This window comes from Labeo rohita, chromosome 14 (assembly GCF_022985175.1).
Source record: "Labeo rohita strain BAU-BD-2019 chromosome 14, IGBB_LRoh.1.0, whole genome shotgun sequence".
NCBI classification, from domain to species: domain Eukaryota; kingdom Metazoa; phylum Chordata; class Actinopteri; order Cypriniformes; family Cyprinidae; genus Labeo; species Labeo rohita.
Genome location: NC_066882.1, coordinates 17,929,371 through 17,954,338, shown reverse-complemented (window position 1 = coordinate 17,954,338; position 24,968 = coordinate 17,929,371). Strand labels below are relative to the sequence as shown.

The 24,968-nt window shown below is 35.2% G+C and overlaps 1 protein-coding gene across 3 annotated transcripts in view; it reads left to right on the top strand.

Annotated features, from left to right (window-relative positions):
• LOC127176524 (A disintegrin and metalloproteinase with thrombospondin motifs 2) overlaps nucleotides 1-24,968 on the top strand; it is a 166,384-nt gene that overhangs the window by 71,100 nt on the left and 70,316 nt on the right. The gene's annotated exons all lie outside the window — the stretch shown is intronic.

The window sequence follows — 24,968 nt, the reverse complement described above, 5'->3', positions numbered from 1 at the left end:
CATTAATTTTTACAGTAATTTATTTCTGTCACATTTTCTTCAAGATAAAGCAAACTTTTATTTTGACAAGTTGCTGTGAAGACCTTTAAGTTTCTGTTTGTATATGATATAATGATAGTTTTTCTCAAAAGAAATGGTAAAATGCTCATGAAGTGACCCTCAAAGTAGTTCTAGAGATGATATTCATGTTCATGTACTCACATATTGAGGCAGCAGAGGATAAAAATAGTATTTTTTCTTCTAATATTCACAGACACTAGTCCATATCACATTTTGATATAAGTGTACTGACCTACTTTTGATTTTTTCGTCCAAAATGTGGCAAATTCTGTAACATTCCGCGTTATCCAGCAAATTCCATTTTTATGTCTGGATTCCGCAATTCCCTCCACATTTTCTGCATCGCGGAAATCATATAGGGCCTTAGTTATGGGATTTTTACCTTTTTAAGTGATGTTTGATAATCTCTAATAATGACAGTGAGTATTTCAAAGGTAAATAAATAAAATGACCTTCTTTTCAGATAAAAACACTTAATGTATTGTAAATACAAACTTTCAGAGCTCAAAATGTCCTTCTGTCTTTAATTTTAATTGCGAATTTGAGATTCAAGTAGCTTGTGAGCATTTAAACATTCTGTCGATTGTATGCTTACAAGTGACATTTTGCAGCTCTGCCAAGCAGCTGTTGAGATGTTGTTAGCACCATTTGGTCATGTACCTATTCAGGATGTAGAAAATCAATTCAAAACCTTTCTTCAATTGCTCTCTGCGTGCACAAGGCTTAGTCAAGTTTCAGCTGTATTTTTCTCTGCTCATAATGTGTTCATGGCAAAGCTATTGCACTCTTTAACCCATGCTGCATCTCAGTACATCTGTTGTGTAAAGAAAATTAGTGACTATTGGCACATGAAAATGTTGTTTTTGTTTTAAGGATATGTTTAATGAAAAAATGTGCAAGTGGTAAAATAGTCTAAACCAGAGTTTTGCAACCCTTTTTTTTGCTGTGACACAGTTTTGATAAGTGAAAAATCTTGCTTCACACCACTAAGCACTAAAAAATACAAAGGAGGGAAGTTGGTATTTTGGCTTTATGATCAGACCCTTGCACTTAACATTTTCTGAAAATCTTAGCTCTTCAAACACACAAAAACATTAGCTTATGTAAAGAAAACACTGTACTTATTCAAACATCAGTTCTTTATTTATCCTTGCATTGCGAAGAAGTAGACGTCTGTCTTCAAACTCTGTGTCGCGCCACTTTATTCTGAATGGAGGCGGGGTGGAGTTATGAGGTTTAACTGACAATTTGAGGACCCAATAGCATTACGAGATTTAGTCAGAAGCTCTTTTGAATGCTTTTCATTGGTTAAATATTTGCAAAACCCACAAACAGACATAATGATGACCAACAGCACTGATTTAAAACAATAATAGCGAAGTATAATAGATATAGGAATTTTTTGATCATTTTCCACAGCGCACCCGACAACCTGTTGCGGCACACGAGTGGGAAACACTGGTCTAAGCATTCATGTTTTTGTGTGTGTGTGTTTACATTTAGAGGCCTTCTATTTGTGGGATCTGGTTTTGTTGAAAAATAGATAAAAGTCATGCTTCATTTCAGGCAGAAAACAACATGCACAGCCAGCAAGTTTTAGCATGATTAAAAAAAAACAAACAAAAATAAAACAATCATCAACAACATTTGGTTGCATTTCTTGTCAGAAGAGTGGCAGCCATATGGGAAAAATAACTGTTGCACATGAAAATAAACAATTATGCAGTTAATAATTGGCTCTTCTTTCTAACAAACCATTTACAGTAGCTGCTCACTAAAAACATTAAAATAAAAAAAGACACATAAATAATATTAGATTATAAAATTAATACAGAAGCAGATGACAGATTTGCATTAATTAAAATGAAAATAAATAATTATCTGGTCCTCACTTCCTAGTTATTTATGAAAAAATAGTTTCACCTTTTTAAAATAATGTATAGTATGAAATGATTAGTGATTCAAATAAATACTTGCATTGTTGCATTGTTAAGATGTATTTTTTGTAAAAAATTATATATATATATAAAGGTGAATATATATATATATATATATATATATATACACACACATCTTCATTCTGTTCACAAGTTTTCACCCCCTGGCTCTTAATGCATTGTTTTTCCTTCTGGAAAGAAGGAATATATATATATGTTTTTATATTCCAAGATTGTATAATGTAATTCTGTTTTGGTAGTTTTTGGAAATAATTTACAATAAGGTTCCATTTGTAAAAACTAACATTTGTATGTAAATAAAAAAAAACAATGGACAGCATTTATTATTCTTAGTTTATGTTGATGCCAACTTTTACTAATACATTATTTAAAATCAGAAGTTGTTTCTATTAATGTTATTTAATGGATCTGAGCTAACATGGACTGACAATGAACAGTTGTATTTTTTTATTAACCAATTTTAGCAAAAATGAATAAATACTGTAACAAAGGTATTGCTCATTGTTAATGTTAGTTAATGCATTAATGCAAGTGCTGCAGATATTAATTACATCAGATACATTATAACTTTGTTAATTGTGTTGCAGTTGATTATCTTTTTTATTATATATACAATGATCACATTTAAATAACACTGAAACTTGCTGTAGGATGACATGAATCATGTATCTACACTAAATCCTTACCCACCATTGCTATTATGATGAACTATTCTAACTAATACATCAATGTGTGAATGCCATCAAAAGAAACACGTATAGTTAAATATTCACACATCGCAGTATCTTGGAGCTCAGCAATGTGATAATGTGCAACAATCATAGTCTCATAGTCTTTCATAATTTCCTAATGGCCTTGAAAATGTGAACAGACTCACTCACTGAATAGTTCACCTTTGTGTTAGCTTAATTTGTTTGCCTGTTGCATAGAAAGGTTTTGCGGCTTGTCCTTGGCAACATAATTCTGTGTACTGTGCTGCGTATTTCTCCATTTGAAAGAGATATTAGTGATCAGCTTTTTCTGCAATTAACAGAAATTAGGGAAATTTCGTGTGCTCGGTAATCAGAAGGTGATAATGTGATCTTTCTATCTTAACCCGGGTTCACACTATAAGACGAAAGCATTTTCTATACATAGTAGAGAACAAAGGCAAACACTAGACTCATTGATTTCAAAGGAAATGGTGTGTCATAGGAAAAAAAGCAAGAACACTTTGTAATGCAACTAAAAGTTGCAAGCCAACTGCAAAAAAACGCCAATAAGTACACCAATGCTCTCTTTTATATTGTTTTTGGGACCAAAACGTGTCATTTCACTTTTAATGTCCAATTGATCACCTAAAGGTCAATCGATCATGACCTTTAGCACTAGAGGCGCTGACGCAACAGTGCTCTGGTATGAGGGGCATCATAACTTTCGGTCGTTGCTGCATTGTGTAGCTGCGCATTGAACGGGTCCTGGAGTGTACGGTGAATATGGGGGATTATGAAGGTCTATTCTGAGCTCTCGCGCCTGACACCAGAGCCGCCAATAATAAAGGAATAAAAGCAGCTGTGGAGAGGAAAAATGAGTTTCCGTAAGAGTGCGTTGCAGAAGGATCTGGAAGGAGACAGATCTTAGCAAAGTGTAGACTGGTGTTAATGCTTTGTCATTGACACCTGCTTCTCAGCTGGTTCCATTTCTAGAGTGTTATGGTGTGTGCGTTTGTGTGTGTGTGTGTTTGCATGATTTTCTGTCTGTGTAACACCCTGTTATCATAATATTATCCATACTAACCCTGTTGTATATGCATTTAATAAATGCATCTCTGTACACAAGTACAAAGTAGTCTCTCTGTTGCTTGGTGAGCTGCAGTGTGCGCCTATGAAGCGCTAGGGTGAGTCTGGATGGCGTGGGAAGCGACGCTTGGGAGGTGGTCGTGCTGCACTCTGCTGTGAAAAAACAGAGTTTTTCATGGCCAGACGGTCATGTGACGTAAAAACAACATAACTGAGTTGTGTTCCTGCTATGCTGCATTTCACCTTCCTAGATTTCATACCAAGTGCTATAGCACTATCCATTAGTAACATCAGTATAAGGGTTGTTTTTGAGGTGAACTAAGAGAACTAATAGTTATTTACAATTTAATACCATTTAATGCATGGTAATGTAAATCATTTGAAATTCTTGAAACATTTCTTCCATGGTGATTTATAACAACAAGGACTGGGAAACTTAAGAAAAAATCACTATACGATACCAGTCAAAAGTTTTTGAACAGTTTTTGTCTTTTCTGCTCACCAAGGCTGCATTTATTTGATCCAAGTACAGCAACAACAGTAACATTGTGTAATATTTTTACTATTTAATATAACTGTTTTCTATTTTAATGTATTTTAAAATATAATCAATTCCTGTTATCAAAGCTAAATTTTCAGTATCATTACTCCAGTCTTCAGTGTCACAATATCTTTGAGAAATCATTCTAATATGCTGATTTGCTGTTCAAGAAACATTTATTATTTTTATCAATATTTAAAACAGTTGAGTAATTTTTTTCAGGATTCTTTGATGAATAGAAAGATCCAAAGATCAGCATTTATCTGAAATAAAAAGCTTTTGTAACATTATACACTATATTTAAAAGCTTGGAGTCAGTCTAATTTTTTTTTTTTTTTTGGTTAAATTCGGTTCTGTTTTGAACAGTTCTGTACTGTTCAAAAACTTATGTTCATAAGGATTTTGCTGGTTTTATAAAATTAAGCAACATTGTGAATATTAAGGTGATTTCAGTTATGATTTAAAAAAATTGCATTGCATTGGATTTTTTTTTATTGTGATAATCATTTGAGTAGTAGAGAATGAAAGGCCAAGTAGCCCTAATTTCATAAATAGAAGTTATTAAAATCCTGTGTGATAGATTTATATTTTTATATAATTTTATATTATATTTATATTTTTAATTAAATTAAAACCAATTCATTAACTTAGATGTTACCACAGGAAGTATATTTAGGTTTATCTATTTAATAATAATTGACTAATGATACTTAAAACTATTATTTTTAAAATATTTTTGGTAACACTTTCACTTCAATTCACTCTACAAACAAGTTGCTCGTTAGCATGCATATTACTAGCATATTGACTGTTTTTTAATGCTTATAAAGCACATATTCTGCGTGTTCATATTCTACATCCTTATTTCCTACATCCTACCCAATACCTAAACCTAACAACTACCTTATTAACTATTAATAAGCAGTAATTAAAAGTTTACTGAGGCAAAAGTCGTAAATAATAGTTAGTTAATAGTCAGAACTGGACCTTAAAATAAAGTGCAACTTATTTTTTAAACGTATCTTCATCAGCTTTTTCAAATGGGAATGCTCAGAGTTTGTCTTAATGATGGTAGACGATTTTAGATTTTTAGGTAGTATATTGTTATGAGTTAACATTAAAAAAAAAAATTAAAACAATATTTAATATACTTAAATTTTATGCCTAAAAGTGAAAATACTATAATATTTTTAGCTATGTCACCCGGCTATAATAGCTCACTTTGTTTCCAAAAATCGGTGTCTATGTGGATTTCATGTCCCTTTCGTTCTCCTCTTTATCAAGAGAATATTCTTTTGGTCAGTGGACTGAGACATGCACAGACAGATGGACCCCCATGAGGCGTATCCCACAATGCATCACCTGCTCCGACTGCTGCCTCACCCTGAGGATGTTCTCCAACCAAATACAGTTTGTCTGAATAACTCTGTACTTTTATTTTTAATGGTCATGCTGATTTTTTCTTGTCTCGCAGTGCAGATGAACCCTGTTTGGGTCACTGTTTGATGGTTCATTTTGTAGACCAGAAGTAGACAGCTGTCGAGAGGGTTTAATTTTACACAGTGTCTGTTTTTCTGGCCTGTTTTGTTGATTTTGTCTGAGAAAAAGTAGGTTGCAAGTGAAGCATCCAACAAATTAGTGTAGTAGCACTTAATTGTCACATTGTTATTCTGTCCATATTGGCAAATCCCCTCTGAGATGATGTGCACCACCCACATGAACAGGATAAATTAGTGACTCACTGAATCTCATGTGTCATATTTGGCAAGTTGTGTTCTTTGTTTCATATGCTGCTTTATTATGTAAAAGCAATTTCCATATCGCAATTTCCATTGCAAAAAGGAGAAGAATAAAGAATGTTTTGAATCTGCCACACAGGATTTTAATAAGATGGTACCCTTAATAACAATATTCTAACTGCCGATAATACAAAATTGATTATCATTATCTCATTTTTTTTCACAACCTTGAGGTGATGTCACCTTACAAAGGCACCATTAGGTCATGACTGGAATGATCCCTCTAGTGTCTTGAAGGAATTGAACCAACAACCTTCCGGTTACCAGTCTAAAGTCTTAACCGCTACACCAAATCTTCTGCTGAATCAATTCAACTGGCCTTTCCCCACTGTGACTGTATTTCAAGCAAACCTGCAGGCCAAATAAGCAGCCATTTAATCCTGGTTCGACAGTGCAGCCTCCTACACAGTGGCTGTCCAGGCCCATTACATCATGTCTTGGGAGAATTGCACACGTAATGGACAGAAGTGAGAAAGAAAACGGAAAAGAATCCTGTTTTCTTTTTTTGGTTTAGTGTGTTACCCATTGGGGCAAAGAGAGGTCATCACTTTTACTCTATACGCCTGTTTTTAAATGTGTTGTGGTAAAATTTGCTGTATTGAGCATTGATGAGGTATTGTGGAAATGCCTAGGGTGGAATGGTCACACATACGCACAATAACACAACCAGTTTAAATGTTATCTCACTTGATTAATAGTTGTAGACTGTCACACATGCACAGATGGCATCCTGCAAAACTCACTGGAAATCAGCGAGGAAGCAGCTCCACAATAAGTAGGATGGTACTACTTGAGATTATGTTTGTAAGGCTCTTTTTGGCCAGGCCTGTTCTTTCACAAAACATTTTTCGATTTGTAAATCCATCACATGGTTTGAAAAGTTCTGTTATGTCCTGTCCTGACAGACTTTGGTCTCTGTAACATTCTTCAGAATTTTTGCTGTTCATGTTCTACACATAAAATCAATGCAGTCTCATAAAAATACTACCTTACTGCACGTTTTTCAGCAGTTTCAAAGAGAAATGTCCACTGAGTGCTGCTAAAACACGGGTTCAATACGTGAACCCTGGCATGTTTTTATTACGTTGAAATTGGTACATATTACTTTGCTTTAGGTATGTATTGCAGCAGTTCAGAGTTCAAATATCTGGAGACTGTCACTAAAAGTTAATGCTCTATCATGTTGGAAATATGCCCTAGACCAAATCCAACCCTAAATGTACCCGATAGTGTTAAAAGGGTCATCGGATGCTAAGTTCACTTTTACATGAACATTAATGTGTGTTTGGTATGTACAAATCTACCCTATAATGATAAAAATCCATGCAGTGGTTTTTAATTAATCTGTAAAAATAACATTCCCTTTTTCAAATTGATCCATTCTCAGATGCCTGTCATTGTGGCATCACACTGACAGAGGCCGCTCCCACGATAGTCGATTGACATGAGCGTCTTACCTCAGACCAGTTATAACAGTCCGACCTCCATGTTTTGATGCCGGAGCAGGGATGTAAGTTAGACAAGAATTGAGCGCTTGAGGTGTTGTGTTGCTGGATGTAATAATGAACATAGTGGTCATTTACTCCCGACATCTCAGCTGCTGACGATACAGTGAATTACGTTTGTTTGTGAAGGGAATGCACCTCCCGATCTACATATATCCGTCTATGTTCGCGTGAATCATTCGTGATCCAGCTTCACTTACAGCAGAAGTGAGTATGAGTGGGTTTTTTTATAAATCTTTGCGATCGCCTTTCCTAATAATGTGCTAGTTAGCAAGTTTAGCGGCTGAACGTGGCTAAATGCGGCTAAAGTAAACAGGCTTGTCACTCCACAGAGTGTTTTGGATACACCTCTTGTTGCCTTCGTGAAGCCATGTAGCATAGCGTCGCATCTTGTCATTTCTTCCTGTTTTTAGTTTGTTTAGAAGTACTTGGTCCGCGTTGCATTCATATTTCATTCGAACCACCCCATCGATCATTTGGAAGTGGACCGAGACTGCTAAAAAATGGTGCGCTTGTTTGGTGTGCACCAGGGTTCGGATGGCAGCATTCACACTTAAATGAACCGCACTAACAGAGCAATCGCACCAGAGTTCGTTTTAATCAAACCAAACATGACAAGTGTGAACACACCCTAAAATTTACCAAGCTTATTACTCACTAAAAACTCCCACAGATCAAGTATTATTTTTATGTTACCAAGTGGTTATACAAGTTTGTGAGTTGTTTACTTGATTTGTTAAAATTTGTCTTCCTATCAATGCCGATATATTGTTTATTCAGACTGATTTGCAAATGTGGAACGTGCATGAACACAAGAGGTGGGATTTATTGCATGAACCAATCACAGTTGAACATAATTAGTCATATCCAATCAAATCGCAGTGGAGGCATTGCCTCCTCTCATGTGATTTTCCCCTGTTCATTCTCAAATACCTTGCAGTTAAAACTCTCAGTGGAATCAGAGGAGGCGAGAGAGATGTAGCTTTACCTGTTGGTGTCGCTGTTGGACAGTGTTTCTTTATAAACTTTTTAATGTTATATTTTGTATTATTGGTGTTGCTTTATTTTTGCACTATGATTTTTTTTCTCATCCAATATTTTGAGGAGACACTGCCTCCCTTGCCTCCTTGGAGGAAATGCTCCTGTTTGGACACAATGTACACAATGCTGGAATTTTGAGTTTCACATCCAATAGCCTTTACCAAGCTGAACCACAGATGTGCAAAAGGTTGTTTTCAACATCAGATCTCCTGCACCTGTTGAATGCCTGAGCTAAACCTCATCCAACTGTCGATCTGGCCTTCATTCTGGGTTTGTCCCTGTCTCCCTTAGCAACCCACGCTCTGGTATCTCGCAAACTTTTACATTTTCATCTTAGCAAAGCTGTTGGATTTCGTTGGTCACGAACAGGAACTGTGAGGACAAACATATGGCCTTTGAACTGCGTCCATGTAAAACAAAAATGTTTGGGTTGGAACTTTGAGAAGAGTTTGAATGTTTATGTAGCTACACCCAGACTAGAACTTGATCACTCTTCATCCAGAAAGAAGACTGAATCACAAAAGTATTATACAAAAAGATATTGTAGCTGTAAATTACACACACACACTTACACACACACACACACACACACACACACATTTTATTATATATATTTATTTATATATTTCCTTTTGTGTTCCATAAATGGTCCAGGGTTTTTCCTATTCCTTTAATGAACCATCCAGTTGGTTTTCTCCCTTTCTCCACAGGTGGTCAGCCAGTATTTATAGCTACACCTATAGTATACAATTATTTCAGTCGTGCCATTTCCATCTGTATGTTCTGTAAGTAGTTCACTGGATTTGTTTGAACTGGACAGATTACAGGGCTGCACCAAAGCCAGTTTTAGTGGTCTTTTTATGGGATCTTGACTCCACAACATCTGTTCTGAAAGGCCTAATATTACAAAATAATAACACACCCAGTATTCCCAGAGATAGACCCGATGGACTTGAACACTAGAGGAAGCAGCTGTTTGTATGAACACTTCCTTCACTGAAACTCTATAATTTCCTTACACTCTCTCTCTCTTTGGGTCTCCTTTTCTTTTTTTCTGCCTTTTTGGTACTTTCATGTTTCCCTTAATTTGTAACACCTGGAAAGGGGACATATTGATTATCAGAACAAAGTGTTTTATTCCTTTTGCAGCTTGTGCTCTGAGCTGTTGCAGTGTGTACTTGTTTAATTTATGCTGCTAAAATCCTACAGTTAAAGTCAAAAGTTTACATACACCTTGCAGAATCTGCAAAATATTAATTGTTTTACCAAAATAATAAGGATTATACAATATGCATGTTATTTTTTATTTAGTACTGGCCTGAATAAGATATTTCACAATGTTTACATATAGCCCACAAGAGAGAATAATAGTTGAATTTATAAAAACTGACATACAGTACACTTATAAAGTTGATTGAGTTAAACTGCCCACTGTTCAGAAAAATCCTTCAGGTCCCTCGAATTATTTGGTTTTTCAGCATTTTTGTGCATATGAAACCTTTCCAGTAATGACTAAATGATTTTGAGATCCATCTTTTCACACTCAGGACAACTAAGGGGTTCATATGCAACTATTACAGAAGGTTCAAATGCTCACTGATGCTCCAGAAGAAAACACAATGAATTAAGAGCCGGAGGGTGAAAACTTTAAAGTTGAAGATCAGGGTAAATTTAACTTATTTAGTCTTCTGGGAAACATGTAAGTATCTTATGTAGCTTCTGAAGGCCAGTAGTAAATGAAAAAAAAAAAAAGTTATTTAGACAAAATAAGAAAAATGTACACATTTTCATTCTGTTCAAAAGTTTTCACCCCTCGGCTCTTAATAAATTTTAAAAAATTAAATAAAATAAATAAAACAGCAGTGAACAATTAATGTAGCAACACAGTATTAAGAATCAAGTCTATGTATACAGTTTAAATTCAACTATTATTTTCTCTTGTGGACTATATGTAAACGTATTTTATGTTACATTTCTTATTCAGAGTACTAAATAAAAAATAACATGCATTTTGTTTGATCCCTCTTATTTTGAACAAATAATTAAGATTTTGCAGATATTGCAAGGTGTATGTAAACTTTTGACTTTAACTGTATATGAAGGTAAAGTTTAGGAAAACACAGTATAGGCAATTTTATAGTATAGTTTTTTAGTACAGCAGTTTGATATGCCTGCTTTTTTTCAGACAGTACTTGGCGTAACATATGTACGTTGAGCTTTTTTTTCTTTCTCTCATTATTGCTCCACACAATATTACCATTTAATTATTACATCCTCACATTTTAAGCTACAACAAAGCATATTCTTGGCCAGTTTATCACCGTATAAACCAGAATAACCTCCACAGCACTCAAAATAACTGTTGCTCGGGAGCCATGTGCTGTCAGATGCTTGAGATAATTCTTGAGACTGTTTCATGTGAGAGTGATTCACCTCAGAGTGCTGTTCTCTGTAGGTCTGTTATTGAGCCATCACTCTCAGTGCCACACCACTATCATTACTGGGAGGGGGGCAGTATGGGAAATAGCAGGGTGTGTATCCGCCTGAGCTTCTGGGATGCACATTACGAAACTGGTGATTCCATTCACGATGTCCGTAAGCAGTAAACACGAAAGCACATGTAGACACTAGGGCTGTCAATTTAATTAAAATGTAATTAAGTTAATTAATTATATAAAACATAATATGACAAAGGCATTTACTGAACTGTATAAGGACTCTGTTAGCTAAAAATAAGCACAGTGTGTATGTATTTTAAATTGTGATCATTTATGGTCTTAAATGTAGTTCCTTTTAAGTGTTACAAGGAATTAACTATTCATGTTGTTGATTTTAAAAAAGGAGGAAGATATGAAGCATTTGGAACATCTAATAACAATTTTGTAATCATATTATGATTAATGTGTTTGTCTTATTGTAGAAATAAAGCCTATTTGGATATTTTCTAAGCAACTATTCATTCTATGCGATTAAATGTGAATTATTTGATTATTTATTTATTTAATCATGTCAATTAATTAGTTTAAAAAATGTATTTAACTGACAGCCATAGTACAGAAGCACAGGAATACAATATTTCTAACTATATTTACCTTTCGATGATCATTCAAAGAACCATCTGCTTGTTATTCCTCCTTTTTCTTTCTTTTTAAACAAATGAAAAGGGCATAATTGAGTGTAACACAACAAAACAGCTGAGACTTTCTGTTATTGTTCAGAAATTGTGAACAAAGTTACCACGGTCATCACAGGCACGTTGGGTAATGATTACATGGCGTCGTGTTTTGTGCATGATTTTTTTTTACACCAGCCTGGTTTAAAACCAGCACTGATATGATCCTCAACATGTTTTGATGGTTTTTGTTTGTATCTGTCCACACTTCTGTGTTTCATTATGTGGTACATATGTCATGTATTTCATTAAAGTTCCACTCCAGAGTTGCCGGGAACATGGCTATTTTAATAGATGTTCACATGCCCTTAATTAGAGATACTCTGGGGGTAATTGAATGCCCAAATGACACCTCTGGCCTGTTAGAATTCATTAATGTGTTGTGATTAGCATTCACAGCGCTCCCCGGAGGCATTTGAGGAGAGATCATTTTGAAGCAGGAGGTCTGGATCACACATTTCAAAGATGCTACGGCAAAGTCTTGATTATATGTGTCAAATCTGCACCGCTTGCTTGTACAAAACCTCTTTGAAGCCCTATAACCACTGTTTTTTTTAAAGCGGGTGTAATGTTTATAATCTCCTGACACTTATAATATAATTATATTCGAGATCAAGTTTTTAGATGATGGTTTGATGGTTCAGAGTGGTTTCCTCAGTTCCAGATGGTTTGCTCGGTGTGATTATGAAGCGTGTTAGGTTTGAGCATGAGTGATTTGTTTATTTGGCAGAGGGGAAGGGTTTGATGTTGATAGTAGCTCATGAAAAGCATCTAAATGGTTTTGAATGTGTAGCTGGCAGCTGAAACGCCCAATAATGTTGTAGTGGCTTTGATTCATAGTGGCGTCTGGTGTGTCACTCCACAATGTAGACAAATTTAGCACATTCATGCACCCATTAATCTGCTATAAAAATGCCCTGCGACTTACACTCATATGCAAGCATTTTTCATTCATGTACAGTGTAGCGGAGTGTAATTTATAATCAAAAAAGCAATATGAGAACTATTATGTTAAGCAGGTCTGGTTGAAGAAGGTACAAATGCAAACACTTAGCAGAGCAGAAGGGAGAATCAATCAGTGGTGGAGGTTTTCTTATTTACTTACCAGATTTAATGAAATACTGACAGGCAATTACCAAATAAAATATTTAATGGATATGAAATATTGAAGAAAGATTGTCAAAATTATATAAAATAGGTTGCTTGGGACAATGCAGCTGTAAACAGTTGAGGTCAAAAGTTTACATACTACTTGCAGAATCTGCAAAATGTTAATTATTTTGCCAGAATAAGAGGGATCATACAAAATACATGTTTTTTTTTTCTAGTACTGACCTGAATTAAGATATTTCACATATTTCAAAATATTTAATTTCACAAAAATGACCCTTCAAGAGTTTACATATGCTTGATTGTTAATACTGTGTTTTTCCCTGAATGATCCACAGCTGTGTTTTTTTTTTTTTTTTTTTTTTTTTTTTTTTTTTTTTTTTTAGTGATAGTTGTTCATAAGTCCCTTGTTTGTCCTGAACAGTTAAACTGCATGCTGTTCTTCAGACTGAAGGCAACTGAGGGGCTCATATGCAACTATTACAAAAGGTTCAAATGCTCACTGATGCTCCAGAAGGAAAAACAATGCATTAAGAGACGGGGGTAAAAACTTTTGAACAAAATGAAGATATGAAGATAAATATTTCTTATTTTGCCTAAATATATACATTTTTTCATAAGCTACAGATGATACTTACATGTTTCCCAGAAGACAAAATAAGTTACATTTACCCTGATCTTCAAATCCAAAAAGTTTTCACCCTCTGGCTCTTAATGCATTGGAGCATCAGTGAGCATTTGCACCTTCTGTAATAGTTGCATATGAGTCCCTCAGTTGTCCTCAGTGTGAAAAGATGGATTGCAAAATCATACAGTCATTGTTGGTCAGTTTTACAGAAAAAAAAAAAAAAAAACAGCTGTGGATCATTCAGGTAACAACACAGTATTAAGAATCAAGTGTATGTGAACTTTTGAACAGGGTAATTTTTATAAATTCATCTATTATTTTCTCTTGTGGATTATATGTAAACGTCTTTTATGTGAAATATCTTATTCAGGTCAGTACTAAATAAAAAATAACATGGATTTTGTATGATCCCTCTTATTTTGTCAAGTAACTCACATTTTGCAGATTCTGCAAGGTGTATGTAAACTTTTGACATCGACTGTAATTTGAATTATGCTATTTCACTGGTCATTTTACAAAAAATATTTAATCAGAGTGTGCAGCAATCGACCAATCAGCTTTAGAAACTTAGTATTTAAAAGTAAAGCAAAAACTTACTTTCTATGATTTTCTTCTGCAGAACACAAAAGAAGACATTTTGAAGAATTTTGGTAACGAAACAAGTTTTTGGTTGGCTTTAGACCATTGAAACATTTCTTAAAATATCTTCTTTAACGTTCTGCAGATGAAAGAAAGCCATACAGGTTTGGAAGAACATGAAGGTGAGTAAATGATGCCAATTTTTTTGGGCAAACTGTCCGTTTAGTATTTGCTGTAAACAGTGTTTTCTCAGGCAATAATATATCGTCCTTTTGATAGCTTTGTCCTTTTGAAATTTCCTGGATTCTTTTAAGTGTTTTGGATAAAGGAAAAGAGGCTCTTTCAAGAACAAAACTGATTGATTTCTGCAGAGAGTATTGATGATGGTCTAATTAGAGTTTTGACACAAACATTTGTGCTCATTAGGGAAAGCAATATAATAACAAAATGATTGCGGCATCAGACATCAAATAGAACTACCAAATTAAGTCAAGTGTGATCTTGCCAGCATTTGTGCACATTAAAAGGCTATGTTGGAGCCTAGATGAATTGTTATTTCTGTTATTATTTACTCACCACGTGTCGTTTAAATCCTTTCTTTATTTTCACTGTTTACTTCAGTATGCAATATTCAAATATTCTCCTTTTGTGTTTCACAAAAGACAGAAACTCAAGGTGAGTAAATGATGACAGAAAGTCTAATCACACAGTGGTTCCTGTAGACTTACTGAACATGCAATGTATACAAAGTGTTTGCTAGATTTATTCTCTCAGAGCTTTAGATACCTGCTTTTTGTCTGGGCTGTTGATTATTTTATACAGCGTATTGCTCAATATCCACAAGTGGTCAAACTAGTTGGCGATTCTGCAGTGTAGATGCGAGTATAAGAGAGGAAAGTTGTCAAAAGTGATTTATGTTTACTTATACTACTGCTTTTAATCAATGTATATGTAGCTTTTACTTGAAAGAGTGAGCGAATGTGTATAAGCCTGATTAAAAATATGATCCCAGTAATTATGAGGGAGCTGATTTTACTGTCCTTGAGGCATGGCTAATTGAATGAACACTTACCTGATTTTTCCCCCCTTCTTTTATCACGGTTTCACCGCACTCAATAGCCTGTGGGCCTGCTGACCCGTGGGAAACCGTGCTAATCAAGTAGTGCGAGACGTTGTGTGAATAATATTGTGAAGAACAAAAAGAATGTGCAAACATTTCAGTTCTGTTTTGTATTTGCACTGCGTTTATTGGAAAGCAGATTTCCAAGAAACTATGCATGTAATGATCTTCCATTCGCACATGTGCGCAGCCTTCCTTCTTTCTCTCCAATAGAATATATGTCTTTGTACCATTAGGTTTATCCAGAGGGAGTGAAGCGAAATAAAAGCAGTCCAGGGTGGCCACATAGCAAATGGTTAAGGCAATGAACCGACACCTTCACTGGCTTACGGAGTAATTGTGTGCTGGGAAACCGTAGGACTACCTAATACAGCCGCACACTTTTACTCAAGCGAAGCTTACGCCTGCAGTACCCAAATCAATTTTACCCCATGCGATGGACATGATTTATTTCCACTAGTCTGAGCTCCTCGCTGTATTGACATTCTTTAGGTTTCATTATTGTGCACCTTGTAGGGGTTTTATGGAAAGAAATAATCAAATTACATGGAATTTTCACCATTGTCATTCTTGATTTAGGTAATAGTCTATTGGGTGATGAATTCTATACACACACATTCAAAAGTTTGCGTCTCGTTTACTCACCAAGGCTGTGTTTATTTGACCAAGAAATAAACTAGAAAATGTAATAAAGTGAAATATTATTACATTTTAAAATGACTGTTTTCTATTTTATTATATTTCAAAATCTAATGTATCCCTGTGATGGCAAAGCTGAATTTATAGTAGCAGACTTCAGTCTTCAGTGTCACATGATCCTTCAGAAATCATTCTAATATTTTAATTTAATGCTCAAGAAACATTTTTATTTCTTATTATCAATATTGAAAACAATTGTGCTGCTTCATACCTTTCAGGACACTGTGGTAAAGAATGTTAGGATTCTCTAATGCTTGTTTTGTTTTCAAATTTCTATAACCCTTATGGTGTTCCCGGTCAAAAATGAGCGGCACACAAAAAATAGCCTAGTTATGCTATATTAAGGGGAGGAATCACCTCATATTAGATTCAAATTCAGATTCATACTTTATTGTCCTCACACAAGGAAATTTGCTTTCGCAGACTGTACCCAAGCTGTAGTGCACACATTTCCCAATACAACTGATACACACATATTTCCATCAAATACAAATATACACACATTTACACACAGAGTTAGTATACATGATACACATATCCTGCACCAAAAGTACATCAGCAATATTACCCAGGAGATATTAACACCAGCAAAATGTAACTTTAAATTACACACTTCCTTGTTTCTGTGAATTCAGCGTTCTAATGGCAGAGGGTACAAAACTTTTCCCAGAGTGTTTTTTTTATGGAGTAACTGTTTGTATTTATGGCCTGATTAGAGGGATCGCCTCGTGATCTCACACAACGAATTGTCATTTCAGCAATTAATATTTACATATGTTGGCTAGCATGCTAGCAGCTTTCTGCACTCCCCCAGTATGTTCAAAACTGAAACGATTTCATCCGTTTTTCATCCGAGCTTCTCTTTCTCCTTACGGTTGTGGTACGTTTTCAACACATTATACAGACAGTGTTACTACATAAACTCAAAAAGCAGTTTCCTCTATCTCCACTACGGACCGTACAGCAGCTGTTTTGTGGTCGTGCATTGGCTGTTGTGAAAGTACTGATGTAATCATATAATCGGTCATCCCGATTTAAAATCCTAAATATTAAATATGTTTGTGTGTGAGCAGATTGGGAGATGCAAGAATCGATCTGTGAACAGCTCACATTACAAGATAATCTGTGCCAAACATCGGGACCGATCGAGGTGCTCTACAAGATTTTTGCTCCGTTTCTCGGGAGGGGAAAATCGGGCTAAAAATCCTGTAGTTCGAGCCCGGCTTAACTGAGAAATTTGTTTGGAAAATTTTAATTTTTTACAAAATCTCAAAAATAAATAAATAAATAAATAAATAAATACATACATACATACATACATACATAAATAAATAAATAAATAAATAAAATAAAAATACACTTGTGGTGTTCCCGGTCAAAAATGACCAGCTTACACAAATAGCTTATAAATCTCTTGTTATGCAATATTATCACCTAATATTGGTATCAATTTTTTTGTCAGCTTGTTTCTTTTAATTATGGCTGGTTTTGTATTTATTTTTGTAGCTGATTTTTCATAGGCCTCATTAATCTGAGCTTCCATACCTCCATACCTAGTTTTTGAGTGAAAAAAATATTATTTGTGGATAATTTTGTCAATATTAGTAAATAAAATATGAAAAAATTGCACTGTTTTTTACACTAGCATGCCGTAATGTTTCACAAAGAAATTAGTTTTGAAATCCTCATATCTTGTAAAAAAAATAGTACAAAAGAACACTTGTGGTGTTCTGGCTTATAGATCTCTTGTTATGCTTGTTTTCTTTCAATTAGGACTGGTTTTGTATGTATTTTTGGAACTTATTGTTTGTAGGCCTCATTAATCTGAGTTTACGCACCTCAGTTTTTACTGACAACTAGACTAGTATGCTCAAATGGTTAACCAAAACATTTGTTTGGAAAAGCTTTTATTTTTTACAAAATGCATAAAAATTACACTTGTGGTGTTCCCAGTCAAAAGTGACCGCCTTCCAAAAAATAGCTAATAAATATCTTGTTATGCAATATTATCACCTAATATTGGTATCAATTTTTTGTCAGCTTGTTTTCTTTCAGTTAGGACTGGTTTTGTATTTATTTTTAGAACTGATTTTTCTTAGGCCTCATTAACCTGAGCTTCCATACATTAGTTTGGAAGAACTGAAAAGTGAAAAATAGATTTTTTTAGAAGTGAAAAAGTATTTTTTGTGGATAATTTGACATGCTCTAATGTTTAACCAAAAATTAGTTTTGAAATGCTTGTATCTTGTAAGAAAACAGCACAAAAGAACACTTGTGGTGTTCCTGAAAAATGAGATTTAGTCATTTTGTCAACTAGTTTTCTTTTAATTAGGACTGGTTTTGTCAATAATCCTCAATAATCTGAGTTTACATACCTCAGATTTTGAGTGAAAAAAACATTATTTGTGGATAATTTTGTCAGTATTAAATTTGTTTTGAAAAGCTTTTATTTTGTACAAGATATCAAAAAATTGTTAAAAAAAAAAGAAATGACTGGCCTACAAAAAATATAAAAAATGGTAAATGGTTAAAAAAATGTAATGAATAGAAAGTTAGCATTTAAATGAATTTAGGGACAGGGTTGTAGGAACACGTGCATTTAAAATAAAGAATGCATATAAAATTATAAACATGCTTATAGCTCTTTTAAAGAGCTGGCAATACTTCAGAAACCTTCAAAAAACTTCCCTCTCTTTACTCCATCAGTGGTTACTGAGTTCAGAATTTCTTTTTACACTAAACCTTGTGCTCTTTTTCTAACCAGCATTGTTAGTCAGACATGACATTTTTTTTTCTTTTTGCAGCTGAGTATGTTTGCTTTTTCAGTTTTTATACAGGCAAAGCAAGGACACAAACTTCACGATTTGTCAGTTTACTGTAGTCTGATGTACTGATTGTCACGAAATCAAAGCTAGCTCGATATCTTGCTCCACTCATGTCGTGATTCTGTGGATTTCTGTCTGTCTTCTGAAGCCGTACAGTATTACAAGCTTGTGTGAGGAATAAACAAATTTCAGACGTCATTCACTGATAATCTTCCCCTGTGCGCATCTTTAAAATGTCAGTTTTGATTACATTGAGTTGAAACCTGAACTTTTAAATGTGTTAAATGTACATGTGAGTATGTAAGTCTGCTCAGACCGCCTTCACCAAACAAAGTACCCAGTGTTATATTGTCTTTGGAAGTTTTTATTCTCTATCACAGCTTTGCAAAAACACAAAGACACCCTGAAGTTGTCAGTTGCTAGAAGAGAGTAATGGGGCATAATAGACACCTCACCTCGCTATATCAGTGTTATGAAGAGAAAAGAGAGACGGCTGTCTCCTTTAAGTGTTTTTGGCAGCTTAACTGATAGTAATGAAACATAACAGCCTGCCATAATAACTGTCACTATTACTTAGTGGGCCTCTGAAGGGAATAAAAAAAAAAAAAACAGGCTCAGACTGAAACTCCAATCTGTGCTGTACTCTATACTTGCGCGGATGACATAATTCCCATCTAAGGATGTCTGTGCGAGGGAAAGAACTCAAACTTTGACATGATAATGGCTTGGTAATGCAACCTTGTTGTTCAGTGTCTGTAGTAAGCTAATGCTGATTAAGGGAATGGTAGAAAGCTGTCAGTGGATGAATATCATGAACAGAATAACAGACAATTTTAGGTAATGCAATATTACAACCAACCCCTGACTGTGCTTTTATCTGGAAAATGTGGCAATAAAAAAATAAATAAATTAATAAAAATAAAATAAATAAGCATTGTAACTTTACTGTAATTGTATAATATAGTAACTATTGTAAATATAAGTATTATTAGCATTTTATTAATTTTATATTTTATATATATATATATATATATATATGGCCCTGGCTATTTAACTAGCTTAAGTGGTAATGTTTTGATTAATAATTTCACGCTCATAGCTTACATTCTATAGGTGTCCTGTCTTGCAGACTGATTCTAAACTCTAAAAATACTGACAAGATGGAGTGTGCATTGCTGATATCTCTCTGTTGAGCTGAGGAAATCCCCAATCCCAGATATGGCTTTCAGCAACAGCACCGCTTTCCTCTCTCCGTCCTGCTGTTGTTGCTTGTGAAGAAGAGGTATTGGAATGCATCTAGTGTTTTGGGTGAAGTTGCGTGTGGTAAACAAGTCAGCAAGTAAATGTTACTGTGAATGCTGAATAAATGCTGCTTTCGTAAATACAGCTTTTTATGGCAGGAGACTGCAGCATTTTAAGTCTAGAACGCTGGATGATTACACACTTTGTTTTGAACAACAGTGATGACTTGGTAATAATCTGATGTAAACATACAGCTTGTGCAGATGGGGTGTCACAGTGACTCCTTCAAAAATTGCAGTTTTGGCATCTTTCTTGGCATGTGCCTGCACTCCTGAGGAGCCCTGCCCTTGTAGTGCTGCTCATGCTCCAAACCTCTGCCCAGTGACTTTGAGCCTGCTGGGCAATAGACCGCTGTGCCTGGCATCAAATATGGCCGAGATGTGACTTCCAGGAATTTGCAACAATTTCTGCTCACTGCACATTCTGTACATTGTAAATCAGACGTATCTATCTATCTGTCTATCAGTCTGTCTGTCTATCTATCTATCTATCTATCTATCTATCTATCTATCTATCTATCTATCTATCTATCTATCTCAGTCTGTCTATCTGTCTATCTATCTATCTATCTATCTATCTATCTATCTATCTATCATAAGTCTGTCTGTCTATTGATCTGTCTGTCTGTCCGTCTATCTGTCCATCCGTTTGTCTGTCTATTGATTTGTCTCTGTCCATCCGTCCATCTCTGTCTGTCTCTGTCCGTCCATCCATCTATCTATCTATCTATCTATCTATCTATCTATCTATCTATCTATCTATCTATCTATCTATCTATCTATCTATCTATCTATCTATCTGTCTGTCTGTCTGTCTGTCTGTCTGTCTATCTATCTATCTATCTATCTGTCTGTCTGTCTGTCTGTCTGTCTGTCTGTTCTGTCTGTTTGTCTATCTATCAGTCTGTCTGTCTATTGATCTATCTATCTATCTATCTATCTATCTATCTATCTATCTATCTATCTATCAGTCTATCTATCTATCTATCTATCTATCTATCTATCTATCTATCTATCAGTCTATCAATCTATCAGTCTATCTATCTATCTATCTATCTATCTATCTATCTATCTATCTATCTATCTATCTATCTATCTATCTATCTATCTGTCTGTCTGTCTGTCTGTCTGTCTGTCTGTCTGTCTGTCTGTCTGTCTCTGTCTGTCTATCTATCCATCAGTCTGTCTGTCATTCTGTCATTCTATCTAGTGTTCTTTTATTCTATCCTTCTATTCTTTCATTCTATCTGTCTTTTATTCTATCTATAGCTCTGTTGGTCCAATATTTTATATGTATGCTCATCTGTCTTTTATCTATCATTCTTTCAGTTGCTCTGTTGTTCTACCTATCTGTCTGCATGCCCATCTGCCTAGCTTTCCATCCATCTGCCTGTATGTGTTCATTCCTGAAAAGCAGCAATAAGCGATTCTTTCAGTATCAGCTTAGAGAGTTTAAATAGCAAAAAGCATTTGAAATAGAGAACCCTTGTCTGGAGAATCTCAGTAAATATGCTTTGTTGCAGTCATTTACAGTTTTTCTCAGTCGCTTTGGTGCATTTCTCACAACACTATTTACATTTGCACAACAGTTAATGCATTTCTCAAAACAATTAGTACAAACTGCAAAACCTAGTTGATAACCTGCAAAAGCGTGTCACTTGCTCAAAATGGATAGCTCATTCCTCAAAAGCAAGTATTCATGTCAATGAAAGTGTCAGTGTCATCAAGATGAAAAGTCCTGACACCATTGTTTATGAACAAGATAGTCAAATGGCTTTGTCATGTTTTCATTATGACAGTTTACTCTGTAAATTTTTTCCTATGCAAAAAAGTCAGATTTTGGTGAAACTTCCTGAAAATGCTCAAGACAGCACTATATACTATTTGCACAGCCATTTGAAAACTACAGTAAAGCTAGACATTACTGTATTTAGTGAGGTATCTGAGTACAAGACACTGAATATGTATGTTTCACATTTTTACTGCATATGCTCTTTGCAATTCTAATTTATTCAAAGCATTGTGCAAACGAATAAATACACCCTTATTTACAACAAACATAAACTACCTTTGGGTAGAGCTGTGCACAATTGTAAACAATATTGCAGTACATATTGGAACTGAACCTACAACATACATAGGTCTGTAAATCATTCATGCACATTTGCAGAAATTGTTCAATTTAGAAGACATTTTCAGGAAAAAAAAGATTTAAAATTTTTTATAAAATTTGCTTGACAGATTTTGACAACTAGTTCAACATTTTTGTATGTAATGACTCAAGCAATGAAATGAGGACTATTAGTTTTATATGGAATGACTATTCAGCATTCACAAGTTTAGTTAATTTTGACTGACATGACATAAGCAAATGATAATGTTATAAAACAGCAGAGAGTTGTATGAAAGCAATTGATGCATGTCCAAAAGCATTTGCAATTTGTTGGAAGGAATGAGAAACTGCTACTATGATGTGCACAAATGACTAAATGTTGTGGAGGTTGAAGTAAATGTTGTGCAAATGTAAATAGTGTTGTGAGAAATGCACCAAAGCGACTGAGAAAAACTGTAAACTGTAATCCAGGCAGAATTACTGTTGTGTGGAGTTTAAAGAAGTTGGTTGCACAGAATTATAATGATTGTTTTGAGAAACCCAACCATTAGACCTGTGCACTTAGTGAAGATGAATCTGCTTTTAAACAAATCCACTCAGTGATCGGGTTTCCTCAGTGCTTTTCAATCTGTGCCAAAGTTAATTAATAATGGATAATGCCTTCCTCAAAGTTAAATTAACTCTCCAAAGACAGCATCTTATTTGCTGATAAAATTATTAAACACACACACACTCACACAACTATGTATGTTCTGTTCAGTGTCTCCACAGTTCTCCCTGACACTGGCCATAAAAAGGATGATCTGTGTCCATGTTTATACAGGAAGTTTTGTGTCAGATTTGCCCAGCCAATGGATATAAAAGAACAACTCTTTGGCAAATAAACAAAAACTCACTCACAGGGTCTCTCTCTCTCAACCACGTGTTGTCTTAACACTGCCAAGTGCGGTTTACCTGATGCTCAGAGAGGAGTTGAAATGACCTCAGCTATGTGTTTGTGTCTGTGCTTGTGAACATAATGTGGGGGATGTCAACAGACATTTCCTTTAGGCAATTCGGATGAGGTTTTGATGCTGTATATGAAAGGGCATGGATAAAGAAAACCCTGCAATGCTCACATAGTTTGAACACTGTGAACACAGACAGGTGGAGTGAATAAACTATATAAAATAAAGTATTGATCATTCAGTTTAGGAAGCAATTTTAGTTTGAAGTACTATTGGCATAACATGTTTGGTATTGATGCTGAACACATCTTAAAATTGAGAGAAGCAGGTCAACTTATAATTAATCTAGATTGATCAAGCTGTACAGTCTCATTTGGTATATTAGTGCAATTAGTTTGTGTGCAAGAATCACCTGCTCATATCCAGCATCTGCAAACAGACAAATAAGAGAGGTGCCAGTGCATGTGAAAGGTGACGTGGTGTCACATTTGAATAAATGAAATATTGATGCCATCAGTCGATTCAAATTCACCATCGGGGATCTTGGGAACACATTAGAGTGTTGCTAATAGGATCATTTCCATTTAATGCCGTCACTCAAAAGAACAAGGGCAGTCCTTGGTCTCTTGCGATTGGATTTTAGACAGGGTTAACAAGCAGTTACTGTGCAACAATTTAAGCACATTCTTCTCCAACAGAGTATATTATTAATGGTAAAACAGGTGGCATGTATGTACAATTTTGTTGACGCCATTGGAATATTTCATCAAGTCTTGACAATGATCCAGGGACCTACAAACTTTCTAAACAAACTCACAAACTTTTTGTTTTCTTGAAAAGAGATTATGCCACCCGTCATAACCTTCTGGTGAAATTTCAATTAGACACCATGGCACTGCCATGGTTACCGCCCCATGACTACCTTGATCTTCGTCAGGGGTCTTTACTTTGCAACTTTCAATGCATTTTAGCATTAGCAACTCTTATGGAGGACAAAGAGACAGTATGTGACGGAGGAACAAGAGCATATTTTATGCAAGAGTTGAGTGCAAAGTGCACCGTGACCCTGAAACAGCATTAAACTGCAGCTCCATGCTGATTACCTCCCTTCCTCGCTGTCTCAAACAAGCAAGCAACAATAAATCACCCCCCTCAGCAGCCAAGCTAGCTTTGAGCCGCCCGGGCGCTGTCTCTACAGCAATATTAGCCCGATGGTAATTGAAGCACTTCTACTGAATTCACTACATTAAACTTTCTGGGTTTTTGGCCTCCCGACTGTTTGGCAGCGGCTTATCGAGTGAAGCCATTGGCTTGTTATCACTATTAGCAAGAAGATGATTTCTAGTTAGCCAAGTGGACATGTTTGCAGCTTTTCTAATTACTTGAAAATTACTCTGGCTTTGATGTGAAAGGCAGCAGACAGAGAAAAATAAAGTCCTTTTCATGCATTAAAGAGCCTTTCAAAAACTGATCATCTGCAAAGCTTCTACTATAATATTATTAGATATTTGTGATTCATATGCTTTGAAACTTTTTATTTCATCAGATTATACAGCAATGATGAATGGCCATCAATCTGGGTTGCCAGGTTTTCACAACCCACCCAACTGCTACTCAAAACTAGCCCAAAGGTAACCTAATCGCATTTCGAGGGGGTTCCCTCTCGAAAAATTGCGTTCTGGAGGGTAAAATACATGTTTTTTTGTCCAGATTCCCCTGGTAAAACCAGCATTCCAAAGGCTAAATATTACGTTATTGGGGTTAGCCCAATTCTGCAAGAAAACCGCGGACT